The sequence below is a fragment of the Bos indicus genome, chromosome 3 (assembly GCF_029378745.1).
Source record: "Bos indicus isolate NIAB-ARS_2022 breed Sahiwal x Tharparkar chromosome 3, NIAB-ARS_B.indTharparkar_mat_pri_1.0, whole genome shotgun sequence".
Classification (NCBI taxonomy): domain Eukaryota; kingdom Metazoa; phylum Chordata; class Mammalia; order Artiodactyla; family Bovidae; genus Bos; species Bos indicus.
Genome location: NC_091762.1, coordinates 118,752,514 through 118,766,310, shown reverse-complemented (window position 1 = coordinate 118,766,310; position 13,797 = coordinate 118,752,514). Strand labels below are relative to the sequence as shown.

Here is a 13,797-nt window from a genome sequence, read left to right as displayed (position 1 = left end):
GCCCAGGGAGGGCGGGCAGAGGGCGGGGCCGAGCCGTAATTGACGAGCTCTTCATTAGAAACCGGGCGGGAGGGAGGGGCCCGCGAGGGGAGGTGATGCAAGGCCGGTGCAGCCAATGGCCGCAGGGCCGACGGCGGGAGGGCGGGGCCGGGGCCGCTGACGGGCGTCGGAGCTGGCCTATCAGCGCCCGCCTCAGTGCCGGAGGGGGGGAGCAGCATCATGGTTCAACGTGGGTCAATTTTTTGTGAATGAGGAGGGGAGGTTGTGGGGCCGCCGCTTGCGGAGCACCGTCCCCGCCGCCGCCGCCGCCGCCGCCGCCGCCGCCGCCGCCGCCGCGCCCGAGCCCGCGCGCCCGCCTGCCCGCCCGCGCCGCCGCCTCAGCCGCCTCAGCCGCCTGGGCCCGGCGCGCCGCGGCCGCGTCCCCGCCGTCGCCGCCGCCCGAGCGCCCGCCCGCCCGCCCGCCGCCGGCGGTGGTGGTGGTGGTGGCGGCGCAGGCTGAGGAGATGCGGCTCGGAGCGCCCGCCGCCGCCGCCGCCGCGGTAAGCGCTGCCCCGGCCCGGCCCGCGGGCCATTGTCCGCCCCCCGCCCGCCCGCAGGCCGCCCGCCCGCCCGCCTCCACGCCCCCGCCGCCCGGCCCGGCAGGTGGACGCCGGGGGTCCGCCCGCCCGGCCGGCCTGGCCCCGGCCCGGTCCCGTGCGCCCAGGCCGCGCGGCCCCGCGGTCGTCCGGAGCGGAGCCGGAGCCCGTCCCGGACCTTCCCTGCTGCAGCCCCCCGGCCCGGCGGGGGCCGCCCGCGGGGCAGGGGCGCAGGACGGCCGGCGGGCCTCCCCGGGGCGCCCGCTCCCGTCCAGGCCGAGCCCTCGGCAGGTGGGCCGGGGGGCTCCGGAGCCCCGGCGGGCGCCGTTTATATAACTTTGTCGAGGCTGTGAGTTTGCAGAAAAACGTCCCTCCCGGGGCTGGCGGGCGGGCGGGCGGGCGGGGGTGCGCCGTCGCCGGGTGTGTGTGCCCCGGACCGGAACGGCAGGGGTGGGGCGCCCGCGACCCGAGGGGTGCGGGCAGGCCGAGCCCTGGGCCCCGTCCTGCCCAGGTGACGGGAGCCGCTCTTGGCGGCATCGCAAGCTCACACTGTGGCATCCGAAGCAAATTATCTCGTATTTACATTGAGCGTTGAATTATTTGACACTGTTATAGCAGGAGATCGTGCGTATCAGTCGGAAAGGCCGGGGGTGGAACCCAGTGTACTCATTTAATGCACATCAGAAATTTGTAATAACTTGCAGCAGCTGATACGAGTGTTTTCTTTATTGCATGTTGTAAATTGACCTGCTGTGACACAATTTTCAAATAAAGTGTTGCAGAAATTAAGCTCAAGTTATTTTAAAACTAATGACTTTCTTAACTAAATCCTAATTGCATTACTGTAGAGACCTACCTAATTGCTTGCAGCAGCTCTCTGCCTGCCCTGGGCGAGGGAGGGAAGGGGCCTGTGGAGTTACTTTCCTTCCCTTCTTCCCTCCGCTCAGGCTTCTCTGTTTATTCCCACAAACCACCTAAGCAGGGGAGGCCTGGGAGTAAGCATGTAAACAGCCCTCGCCCAGCGCCAGCCTAGCAAGACTGGGGTTATACTGGTGGGTCTGCACCTTGGCCTGGTTTCACTTTTTCTTCTGTACCGTGATCATCCTGTGGCCTGGAGTTTTAGTTGCTTCTGGTAATTTTCTTTGGGTTGAGCCAGGAAAGGTGGTGGTGGTGACTGGGGGAGGGGGACAGACAGAGGGAGGGAGAGGGATTGAATTAAGAAAACTCAGCTGCTTGTACACAAATATACACTACAGCAATTACAAAGCAACAAAAGTTATTGCAGAATTTTGCGGTCACTATGGCAACACAATTACTCTATTATAATTGGAAATGCAAAATGCCACCCTCTTAGAAGTTTTCATCAGAATGGAGTTTTGGATATCAAAAATATGTGAGATTTAATTTTCTTTTTTTCAGGTAGCTCCTGAGAATTCTCAAATCTGTGTTCAATTATCTATTTTTAAGACCCATCAAGCTTTCCCAGATATTCTACTCCCTGGGCTCTGTGGCATCTTTCCCCAGAACTCACATTTGTGTGGGAGGGAAGTATTTTCCTGCCTTAAAAACACACACCCTGACACATTGTTAGACTTGTATAGCTTTCTGTGTTCTGGGCTTTTATTTTAAAGATTAAATACCTTCCTAAAGAGAGCAGTAATCAATCAGAAAAGAAGCACGGTTTATGCGGCAGGCAGATGTAACACTGCCCTCTTTAGGGTTAGTTCTCTGTCCTGCGATCGGAACTGGCAGCAGGAGAGCCCTGGGCTGGGGGTGTGTGCGGGGGTGGAGGCCTGCTAGGCCTGGGGACCAAGGACAGATGTGGCCTCAGCAGCCCTGAGCCAAGAGGGAATGTTCTGTGGTCAGCAGCTTCACAGCCATGCGAAATAAAAATCTCTAGATGCCATGTTCTCGGAGGCCTTGGGGGCCGTTACTGTAGCAAGATGGGCAGGACAACATGGCCCCTGGGCCACGTGGGTCCAGAGCGTGGAGCTTGGCTCAGTGGCCAGAAGCGTGCTTTCTAAGGATGCCCCTCGTCGTGTTTACCAGGAGGACTCCAGTTCTGGAAGTTTCCGCATGTCGTGGGGTTGCTGCAGTTGAATTTCGTTCTAACTCTTTGCTTTTAACTACTGCATATTTATGTCCAGTAATCGACTTCCATTTTCCAGCTGCATTGTGAGGTTTCAATGCAGCATGAATGGCTTTGAATTCTCATCCTTTGATGTTGGGGGTGGCACCCGAGGAAAGGCGACTTTGTGCCGTCTTAATTGCCAGAGCAGAAGAAACATTTCATCACTCCTGGAGAATCCGTCCCTACCATTTTCTATTGAAAACGGCTGGGCTTTCATTGCTCAGAAGCTGCCATGAGCTATAGATTGGTACCTGATGGAGGGAGCAGGGGAGATGCAGAGAGTGGGGTACGGCTCCGCTGGGGGTGGCGGGTTGACGGCTCCTGGACCCGAAATCCCTGCTGGGGATCAGCTGCCGGGAACCCGCATTAGCCCCACCTCCATGGAAGCTCCCTCGCTCCGTGGCCTGCAAAGCTGAGCCCGAGTCCCCACTGTTCTAGCCAGAGGGCAAGTTCTCCCCAGTGGTTGCGACCCTTGCTGGTCCTGGGGCGGGGACTGGGGAGCCAGTCTGGAGGAGGCTTGGTTTGAGTCTCAGATGGTCAGTTGGGATACGTTGCGGTGTGCAGTGGGTTGGGGTCTTTTGGCCTAGAGTTAGAGAAAAGCAAAGGGTCTCTGATTCAAGTCAGACGAGGAGCCCTGTGTCAGAAGTGATGCTGCATCTTCACACCCGTCAGCAACGTGTGTTCACAGGCCGTTTCTTTGGGGAGACGTGTCACCGAGCTCAGATCAGCGGGTTCTGTTAGGAGGTCATTTTCTTCTCTTGGGCTCGTGTGACTGAGGAGATGGGGTATGTGGCTCTGTTTCGGGAGCGGGGTGGGCTCTCGGCCGCCTTTTCTGACTGATGGGCCTTCTTGGTTCCCTCCAGTGAAGGGCCAGGGTCCCACACAGGTTGCCTCCCATCACGGCGGGGGCGGACTGGCCCCTGTATCAGCAGAGGTGGAGCCAGCCTGGTTCTCTTTCCTAGTGAGATGACACTCGTCCACTTGATCCTTGAACAGCGTGAGCTTGAAGCACGTGGGTCCACTTATCTGTGGGTTTTTTCAGTGAATACTACACAATCTGCTGTTGTCAACCTGGGCTGTGGAGCCGTGGATACGGAGGGCTGACTATAAAGTTATCTTTGGGTTCTCCACCGTCTGCGAGGCTGGCACCCCTCTCCCCCATGGTGTTCAAGGGGCAGCTGTGAGTGTAGCTTAGCCCAGTAGCTGCCGTTTAATGAGCAGCTACGTGGGGCCGTGTGCTGTCGTAAGTAGTCACCATGGGCACCCCGCTTCTCTCCCCACGGCCTCAGGAGGTGGCCCCTCTTGCCACACCCGTTTTGCAGAGGAGGGACCTGAGATGGGCCTGGAAACGTAGCGCCTGGTGCCCTGCTTGTGTTAAGCCCCCGAAGCTGACTCCTCCTCTTCCACGCCTCTGCTTCCGGGTCCCTGGTAGTCTTGAAGCTGAAGTTCAGCATCGTCCGTGGAGGTGTTTGGGAGAGCATAGCCTCTTCGAGAAGAGGACCGTTCGGAACACCTTTAGGTGTAGTTGTGTTGGGTGGTATTGGAGCGGTCATAGGTGATTCTGTGTTTCGTAGGGTTTCTTGCTGTCTTCTGTGCTGTGTGTGTGGCGCTGGGAAGGCTCCGGACAGTCCTGTCGGCCGGCGGTGGTTGGCCCCACGCTTGGCTCTTCTGGGGCTGCCTGCGGGCAGGTGAGGGTGGGGGGCCCCTGGCGCCCACGCCCACTTCAGCCAGAGCACAGTGGCCTCCACCGTTCTGTCTGTGGGATTGCCTTGGAAGAGAGCATCCCAAAGACCAGAAACTTTGAAAAACCACTGACTTAATCCATTCATGTTGTAACAGTAAGCCAGAAACTTTAAAGAAAATATAGATTTAACACTCGTAAGAGTTAAAGAAAATTCTCCTTGTCAAAAGACTCCATAAGTGAGGTTAAGGGACAGTGAGAGAAAAAAAATATAGCATATTATGCCGGAGAAGGCGATGGCACCCCACTCCTGTGCTCTTGCCTGGGAAATCCCATGGACAGAGGAGCCTGGAAGGCACAGTCCATGGGGTCTCTGAGGGTCGGACATGACTGAGGGACTTCACTTCACTTTTCACTTCCATGCGCTGGAGAAGGAAATGGCAACCCACTCCAGTGTCCTTGCCTGGAGAATCCCAGGGACGGGGGAGCCTGGTTGGCCACCGTCTATGGGGTTGCACAGAGTCAGACACGACTGACGCGACTTAGCAGCAGCAGCAGCATATTATGCTTACAGAAGGTTAATAGTCAATATGTAAAGAGCTTTAACAAACCAATAAGAAAACGGTGAACATTCCTATTGTGTAATGAGCAGAGCACATGAATCTGCGAATCACAGTGGCTAACAGTAAAAAGACCCAGCCTTCCTGATAAAGAACGTCAGCGGAAGCATTTGTTTATGCCCCCGTATCACACAGGCTGTTTGACAGCAGCCGATAATGGTGATAATAGTAATTCTTATCTTCCACGGCTTTTGTGAAATTTAAATAAGCTAATATATGGAAAGTGCTTAGAGTAGTCTGGTACATCGTAAGCACATGTAAGCTTTGGCCATTATTAGTTATTAATTACTTGGTTACACTCAGGAAAAGTTTAAGTGTCAAATTTTTAAATGGCCATTCCTTTTCTTCCAGCTATTCTACTTATTGGAATTTATTCCTAGGAAGAATGTGATAAGCATATGGGTATCCAGATATGTACAGAATGTTATGGCTACATTGTTTATAAAGGTGATACTTACTAAACACATTTCGATGTTTTTATCCTGTGGAAATCTGTGCATGTTATTGCTGCATTGTTTATAGAGGTGAAACTTACTAAATACATTTTGGTATTTTTGTCCTGTGGAAATCTCTGTGCAGGCTTGCTGGGGAGCAGAAGCATTCAGTGTGTTAAGTGAAAGGAAAAAGGGGGTCTGGGACAGTACCCAGGGGACCCATTCTTTCTGCTTTTCAAGTTCACGGGTCTCCAGAGTGATAGCACTGGCCTTCTGGGGTGCCAGGAAAATGGAATGTGAGCAACTTTCATTGTCTCTTTATGTTTGTTAAGTGAAGTAAGTGGAAGTCACTCAGTCGTGTCTGACTCTTTACTACCCTAGGGACTATACAGTCCATGGAATTCTGCAGGCCAGAATACTGGAGTGGGTAGCCTTTCCCTTCTCCAGGGGATCTTCCCAACCCAGGGATCGAACCCAGGTCTCCTGCACTGCAGGTGGATTCTTTACCAGCTGAGCCACAAGGGAACCCCAAGAACACTGGAGTGGGTAGCCTGTCCCTTCTCCAGGGTGTCTTCCTGACCTAGGAATTGAACCGGGGTCTCCTCCATTGCAGACAGATTCTTTACCAACTGAGCTATCAGGGAAGCCCCTTTTATGTTTGGTGATATTGTTTAAATTTTACACGATATATAAAAATGGTTTCTGTAAGCATGTATGGCTTTTGAATAGTAATACTTTCTCTTAAAAAGTCTGATATTTCCATGGGGGAGGGGAGAATACTCTTCAACCTCATTATTTATAAGGGAGGAAAACCAAATCCTTGGTAAGTTGATACGTGTGCTTAGCATCGAAGAATCGAGGGGATCCGTTTCTCTGGCTCTCGTAAGCTCTCTGAGGCAGTGCTGGCCTCCTGGGTCTGGCAGGCTCTGGCCCGGGTTGCGCTGTGCAGATGGTACCTGGGTGGCTGTGACCAGGGCAGACCCATCCCCTCATTCCCATGCTCACGCCCTGCCATGTGGTAGGACCCTGGAAGGCCTGTGGTCCTGCCCTCTGTTCCGCTTACCTCATCCCATGTCCCCGTCCTGCTCGTCTGCTTGCCTCCCTGCTCCCTGCGAGCCCCCTTGGCCCCTGGGCCTTTGCACACACTGTTCGCAGTTCTTGGAACTGCCTGTCTTTATCTGGTGTCTTCTCTGGTCCCTCAGTCCAAGCAGAGCCTTCAGTCCCTGTTGAGCATGGTCTCACACCCTCTCCCTCCTCCCTAGCGCGATCTGCTGTGTAATTTCAGTGGCTCATTGCGACATCGGCGGTTGACTGTCACCTTTCTTACTGGCAGGGGCCTCCGAGGGGCGGAGGGGCCCCGAGGGCCTCCTGCCGGCTTGGTGCTCAGCGCCTGGCAGTGTCCGCATGAGCGGCTGGGCGGCTGGGTGCACAGCACTGCACGGGGCCTGGGAGGAGAGCCTGGTGCGGGCTGGCCCCCTGACTTCGTGGAGCCGCCCGTTATCTGCCCGAGCGCTGGGATTGCCTGCTTCCTCCCGCCTCAGTCTGGGTACTCCTGATTCTGGAGATCATATGCTCTTAAGTAGATGCCATAAATACAAGGGAAGTGGGTTTGTGATGCAGAGAGGAACGAGAGGAGAACAGCTTTAAACACAGCTGTCAAGTGGCCAACAGGGCCCTCGTGCACAGCCCATAGCATGCAGTGTGACCTCGGCCGGAGGCCCGGGGCCTGTGCTCCCGGCGGCCAGCCGCTGCCTCTGTCAAAGGCTCTTTCCCCTGCTGGTTTCAGATCACAGTTAATGCTGTTATTTAGTCTTCTCTTGTTTAACCTCATCATCTAACATGACGCCTTTACATGGTCTTGTCTGTGAACGTTTTGGAGTCTGCTCCCTTTAAAAACATGAATGTTGGGCTGTGTTTGTTCACTATTGTTCATGAAGTATTCTGTCTGTGTGGGTCAAGTGCTTCTGCTGGATTGCTGTTTGAGCTAGAAACAGTAAGTCCGTTCTTAGGACCTGAAAGCCCAAGCCGGCCTTCCAAGTGGGAGGGTTGTGCCCGTGGTTGGTGGAGCTGCGTGATCTTGTGGGAGCGACCGTCAGCTGGCTGGCATGGTGCTCTTGGCTGCAGTGGGTCTTTTTCAAACTTGGGGAGAGCAGTTTTGGTGACTCCCTGCCCTGCTGCTACCCCATTCCCCCACCCCGACTTTGGTAGGGGAGGGTGAAGGGCGGCGGTGGTGACAGGGAGCCTGTTTCTAGAAAGTTTCTAATCAGTTGCTCAGTGGTAAAGGATTCGCCCACCATTGCAGGAGGAAATGGCACCCAGCATTCTTGCCTGGAGAATTCCCTGGACAGAGGAGCCTGGTGGGTACAGTCCATGGGGTCGCAAAGAGCCAAACATGACTGAGCGACTAGACAACAAGAATTTTGCAAGCAGTCTGCACCTCACCCACGCGGGGTGTTTTCCACGAGAGAGGAGGGAGCTGAACAGATGCTCCGATGTCGAGGGGCCCAGAGGCGGTTCCCGTGGCTCCGTCTCGGTCAGGCCCCAGCCGCAGGGAGCTGAGTCGTTGGTGGGGATGGGGTGGGGGTGGGGTAACCCCACGCAGCTGCGCCAGGCCGTGGGAGGCAGGCTGGGAGGGGAGCACCGGCCCACTCAGCTGGGGCGGCCCACGCCTAGGGGCAAGGGTCCTGGTCCCACACCCTCCAGTGGGGTGGCCCTTCCTCCCTCCCCGCCACCTGTGTGACCCGGAACCATCTCCCAGGCCCAGGACTCCTAGGAGTAGCTGTCAGGACCCAAGCCTTGGCAGTCAGTGTCAGGGACATTCTGGAAGGGGCCCGAGCCAGTGTCTCATCCAGCTGTTGGTCTTAAACATCAGGGGGGAGTGTGCTCTGAGCCCCTCTGGTCCCGAGGGGCTTTCCGGCAGACCCTTTGGAGTCATGGTTGGAGTAGGACGCCAGCAGGCCAGCAGAGCCCGGGCCTCTGCTGAGGAGGGCGGGGTGGGGGCTTCCAAAAGGATGCTCAGGGCCCTCCCAGAATGGAGGTTCCAGCCTCAGGGCTGAGGGGTTGGGGGGCCTGGTGAGCCCGCCCCCCAGCTCTGGGGCTGTGGATGCAGACGACCCCCCGGGGCAGGGGCCTATAGTTGACGGAAAGTGCAGAGGGAAGCGCTCTGGGGGTGTGACCTGTGAGGAGAGTCGTGGAGAAGTGGTTGGGCAGTGCTCCAGTGGATCGGAGCCCTCTCTGCCAGGAATTCACACAACGTTTTGCACTGAAAGTCCCCAGTAGGTGTCTCAGCCCCGTTCTTTGGAAAGCCTTCCTTAGCCAGCGTAAGGGGTGAAGCAAGGCTCCTTCCCGACCCTCCGGGTTGGAGGGGCGCGCGCAGGACTTGTAGGGTGCTTACGTGCCTCCTTGTCTCCTCGCGAGGGCCTTGTTTTCCTTTCAACTTGTGGTCCGTGTCTGGCTGGATTTGCAGCGGCCTAAGCATGACCTCTGACCTCTCCCCGTCCTTCCGGCTGGGAGGCCCCAGGGTGCTCGGGGCTGCTGCCATCCTGCTCAACACCTCCCCGCCCAGGGCTGGTGGAGGGCTGACCTTGGGGGTTTGGAGTTGACAACCCGCAGTGTAAACGGCGTCCCCTAAACCCTCCCCCGAGGAAGGGTGTCTCTGAGTTGGAGTGGATTGTCTTCGTCCACGCTTGGGTGCGTCTTGAGGGAGCTCCTGTTTTCAGAATTCCTCTCGTCAAGGAGAGGACGGATCTGAAACGCAGAGAGGCACACGGTGGGCCTCTGCTCCTGCCTGTGGATGCTCCGCGTGCTCAGCAGCAGGCGTTCGGGACGGTGTCCGCAGCCATCCAGGCTTCTTGTGGCACGGGGGGTGCAGAGGACAGACCTGGGTGTCGAGGCGGCTGCGCCTGAGGGCTCAGCCTCACGGTGCGCTCGCCCGGCGGGGCTGCCTCCTCTCTGCGAGCTGGGTGTCCTGAGCGGGGGCGGCCGGGAGCCTCTCCCCAGGCCGGGTCTCAGGTGGGATGCTATCTGCAAGGGGAGGGCTGGCGGCTGGGCCTTTGATGTCTGTTACGCACTCGCAGGCTCCCTGAGGCTCCCACGCCAGCTCCAGGCATCTCTCTGCCTGCGTCTGCTGAAGTCACGGCTGGGCGAGCGCCTCCCTGGAGGACCTCAGTCACGTTTGGGAGCCAGTTGTCGTCTGTCTTTGTCCTCGCAGGCACCCTTTCGTGGCTCGCAGAGATCCTGTTCTGGAAAGCTCAGCAGCATGCCTTCAAGTGTTGGCTCCCGAGCGCTGCCCTGGGTGAGAGCTGCCTGGTGCAGGCCCAGCGGGGCCTTGACCACTGTGGGATCTGTCCCCAGCCAGCGGTGCCGAGGTCCCTGGTTGCCAGGTGGTCTGTGAGCCAGAGCGGTGGATGTCCACGGCGCTTCCTGGTGTCCACAGAGGGGCCCCTCCTGGGACGACGTGGACGTGCGTTGCAAACCCAGTTGCGAGTTTGCGTTTCCCCCTCTTTTCACTGTTGTTGAGGAGGCACCAGCCGGGACCCCGAGGACAGCGTGCCCCTCGCCTGCCGCGGCCTCGGGGAAGCGGTGCGGCCTGCGCACCTGCGCCGGGATGGAGCCGTGGGGCTGGCTTCTGGTGGCAGGGTTCCCGGGGATGTGCTCCCAGGATGGGAGGAGGGGGACGATTTAGAAACAGAGGGGTGGGTGCTTCTGGCGCCCAGGGGTGCAGCCCTTCGGGGGTGGCTCTGTAGGTGTGCCCCCGGGGCAGGTGACGGTGTGGTCGGATAAGGTGGCTTTTGGCAGATGGAGGAACAGACTGGGGCCAGACTGTCCTCCCTGAGGTTGTGGGACCTGCACTTGACCAGGAGTTCTCCACGAGCGGCTCTCAGCATGAGCAGGAAGGTACTCAGAGGGGACCCATCACTCAGGGAGGACCTCTTCACAGCAGGTTCCAAGCGCACGGGATGGACTGACGTGCTTTGGGGAAAGTGCAGGTGCGGCAGAGTTCAGGCACGGCTTGATCCAGCTCCCCTGCAGCCTCATCAACACCTTGTTTCTTCCCCCTGCGTCGGGAGTCCACTTCCCAGTGCTGAGATGGCTCTGCCGGCTGCTCTCAGGACTACACGCTCGCCGGTCCCTGCCCACCAGGACGGACAGCAGAACTTCCTGGATTCACTTGCTCACTCTGGCTTAGGCCCCTCGTCCACTCTGAACGGTGGCTTTGGCCAGGCAGGGATGTCGGATGCCCCGTGTGGGTCAGCCTCTTCCAGAAGCTGGCTGGGGAGTCAGCTGCCCTCCTGGGAATGTTGCTGCTGACGGAGAGGACAGGGAGGGGGCGGAGGCTAAGGTGGGCCCCGTAGGCAGCGTCCCCCTCGGGCCATGTCCTCTGCAGCCCTGGTGGCAGTTCCAGACTGGCCTGCATGTGGGCACCCTCCGTGCAGCGCCACGCTGACCGTCTCACAGACCTCATCTCATGGAGCCACGGGCAGCTCCCTGGAGAGCACTGGCCCCCGTTCACGAGGAGGAGAGAGGGCTCAGTGAGGTCGGAAAGCGAGGCCTTGGCCAGGGCCCTCTGCTGGCCTCCTGGGTTTTGTTCCTCTGCCTGGTCATGCGCCAGGCCCTGGAGGTCGGGCTACCGGCTGATGGCAAAGTGGGGAGAGGTTAAGTAGGAGCCTGTTGGGGGTTCCCTGCCCTCCTCCAATGGCTGACTCGCAGGATGTGGCATCCCACGGAGCTGCCCTTAGAGCAGGGACAGCGGAGCCATGAGACGGGGGACTGGGCCCTTCCAGCCGGCCTGCTGCTCTCAGAGGTGGCCACACGCCGGGATGTCCTGAGACTGTGCCGAGCTGGTCCTGTCTGCCTCACCCGCCTCGTCACCTCAGCCTGCGTGCGGCGGGCCTGAGGATGAGACAGATGGGCTGACGCATCAGGGTGCCTCATTCTTCCCATCTGCGAAGTGGGCACGAGAGTTTCTGCCGTGGAGGATTGTCATCGGGCTCAGGGGCGATCGCAAGGGGCCTGGCCCAGCCCTGCCAGGCTGCACCAGAGGAGGACATGCCCTTATTGCTGGGCTCCGGTTCCCCGGATGGGAGCCCCCACCTGTGTCTGGCGGCGTTTCTTTGATGCCAGGCTCCCTGCTGTGGTTAAACACGCTCTGTTCGTCCTGTGCCCGTGTGGCTTGGCTCCCCTTCCTGCACCCGGCTGACTGTGGGGCAGCTGACACCAAGGCAGGGAGCCTGAAGGACGGGGCTTGCCCCTGTGCCAGGCGGCGAACCTGAGCCTGCGCCTTTGTGTTCACGCGCAGGGTGGGACCCTAGGTCGGAAGCGCAGGCCTCGTCCTGGGCTGTGCTGCTGGGTGGGAAAAGCGGAGTGTGCAGGCCTTGCTGCAGACAGGTCCACACCACCTCAGGGCGCTCTGCCCTCGCCCCCGGCCTCCGTGCCCCCTGCTGTAGAGTCTGAGCAGGGAGCCCTGGCTTGGCCATGTCGTGACAGCGGGGGGCGCAGGCCTGCTTCACTTGGTCCCTACTCACTGTGCTGGGTGCTGTCCCCTCCCTGGGGTGGGAGGTGCCCCCGAGGGGCAGGCATAGAACCTCTGGCCTGTACCCTCCCTGCCTGGAGCAGTTCTTTCTGGGGGGGGGTGGGGCTCTTCCCTGAGCCTGGAGGTGGAGGCTCTCCTGGCCGTCATGGTGGTGTGGCTGGCCCTGGGGTCCTTGCCGGGCAGGCCCCGTGGGATGGTGTGAGGAGGCACAGCCTGAGCTGTGGAGGGAGCTGGAGAGGGGAGGGGGGTGGGGGGTGGGCAGGCGCCTGGTGCTGGCGCTGGAGCTGTGGGTAGGCTGGCCCTGCCGCGGCGACCTCCTCCGGGCCCCCCTTCTTCAGCTCATGGTGAGGTTCTGGGGGTGCAGCCTTGGCGAGGGCGGCACGCACGCACACAGACGGGCACACGCGTGAACATTTGTGACACAGGTCAGCCAGCTCCTGTCGTGGTCCCGTCGGGTGTACAGGAGCCGCTGGCCGAGCTGACCCCGCCCCTCCCCCTCCCAGGAGCAGATTCCGGGACAAGGGCACCCAGACGCTTGGGTGCTGAACCCCCTCCTCGCGGCACAGTCCTCCCCACTTCCTCATTGCCGAGCGGAGGGGCTCTCTGCTTTGATCCCTGCCAGTCGGGCACCCTTGGGCACGAGGATTGTGAGAGCTGTCCCCGCGCAGGGCTGGGGGCTGGGTGGGGCAGGACCTGCTGGTTCCTGGCAGGCTGAGCTCCCGAGGCTGCTGCGTGGCAGGGCTTCCTCCAGCCCCATGGCTCTTGTCCTGCCTTCCTGCCGCCACGTGCCAGCGCTCCAGCTGGTCTGGAGGCGCGTCCCAGTGAGCAGGGCAGGTGCGGCGGGGGCCTTGGGCCCGTCGGTCAGTGGGCCCCCTGGGCCCTGCGCCCTCTTCTATTCTGAGCCCACCCGTGGGGGTGCCCTTCTCCCCTGCAGCCCCAGCCCACAAGTCTGCGCCGGGGGGCTGCGGACGCGTGTCGCGTGGCTCCTGTGGCTAGGAAGCTGTCACGTGAGTGCGGTGACCCACTCCGCTGCCTGTCTCTGCTCTTTGCTCTGACAGCACCGACTGCCGGAGTGCCCTGGCCTCAGCGGGGCCCTGAGTGGCGCCAACGTGGGCAGGGCCACGTCTTGTCGCTGCTCTGAACCACTCCCTTGTCCCGGGCTCATGCTCCTGCCCAAGTCAGGGCCGCGTGGCCACCACAGGAGGCTCCTGGCTGCCTCTGAGGGGTGGCGGTGGCCCCCTTCAGCTTTGGGAGCGAAGGAAGGTGTCCTCCCTTCCCAGAGCCTGTGACCCTGGCCCCTGCTTCTCCTGCCCCCCGGTGCCCTCCGGGGGCTGTCCCGAGGAGCAGGCGAATCTTGGTGGGGCCTCCACGTCCTGCTGTCACACTGTCCTTCAGACGCACCCAGGGCGGGGTCCGCAGGAACGGGGGCCTGTGTGTGCGTGCTCCCGCCTGTCTCCTGAGCTGAGCCCCGTGGGGAGCCGCTGGCCCTTCCCTGTGACCCATCATCAGAGGACAGGCGCCATCCACGCTTCCCCAGGACCGTCCCTGCTCCAGCTCCGGTCTCAGGACGGCCGCCTGCCGCTGAGCCGCGGCTGGGCCTGCCTCCTCCAGCCCCGGCCCCGCCATCGGCTGGGCCGGCTCCTCAGCTGCTCAGTGGCGGTGCTGAGCGTGGGCACTTTCCTTTGCCCACCACGACGTGAAGAGGTTTGGGGGCCCTTGAACTAGGGGAGCGGAGGGTCGGGATTTCTCCGTAAGGCCTGGAGTCGGGCTGTTACCTGAAGGGCTTGGGGGAGGGATTGCTCCCACAGCAGGAGGGGCCCTGGG

The 13,797-nt window shown here is 60.0% G+C and overlaps 1 protein-coding gene across 6 annotated transcripts in view; it reads left to right on the top strand.

The window, feature by feature from the left end:
- Positions 1-286: 286 nt before the first annotated feature.
- Positions 287-13,797, top strand: part of HDAC4 (histone deacetylase 4) — a 298,724-nt gene continuing 285,213 nt past the window's right edge. For 2 of the 6 annotated variants that reach the window (XM_070787010.1, XM_070787008.1), the window contains exon 1: positions 306-539. The gene's annotated coding sequence lies outside the window, so the exon portion shown is untranslated. Of the gene's footprint in view, positions 540-13,797 lie in introns of all 6 variants that reach the window. The other 4 variants (XM_070787011.1, XM_070787003.1, XM_070787004.1 and 1 more) reach the window with 4 other exon arrangements.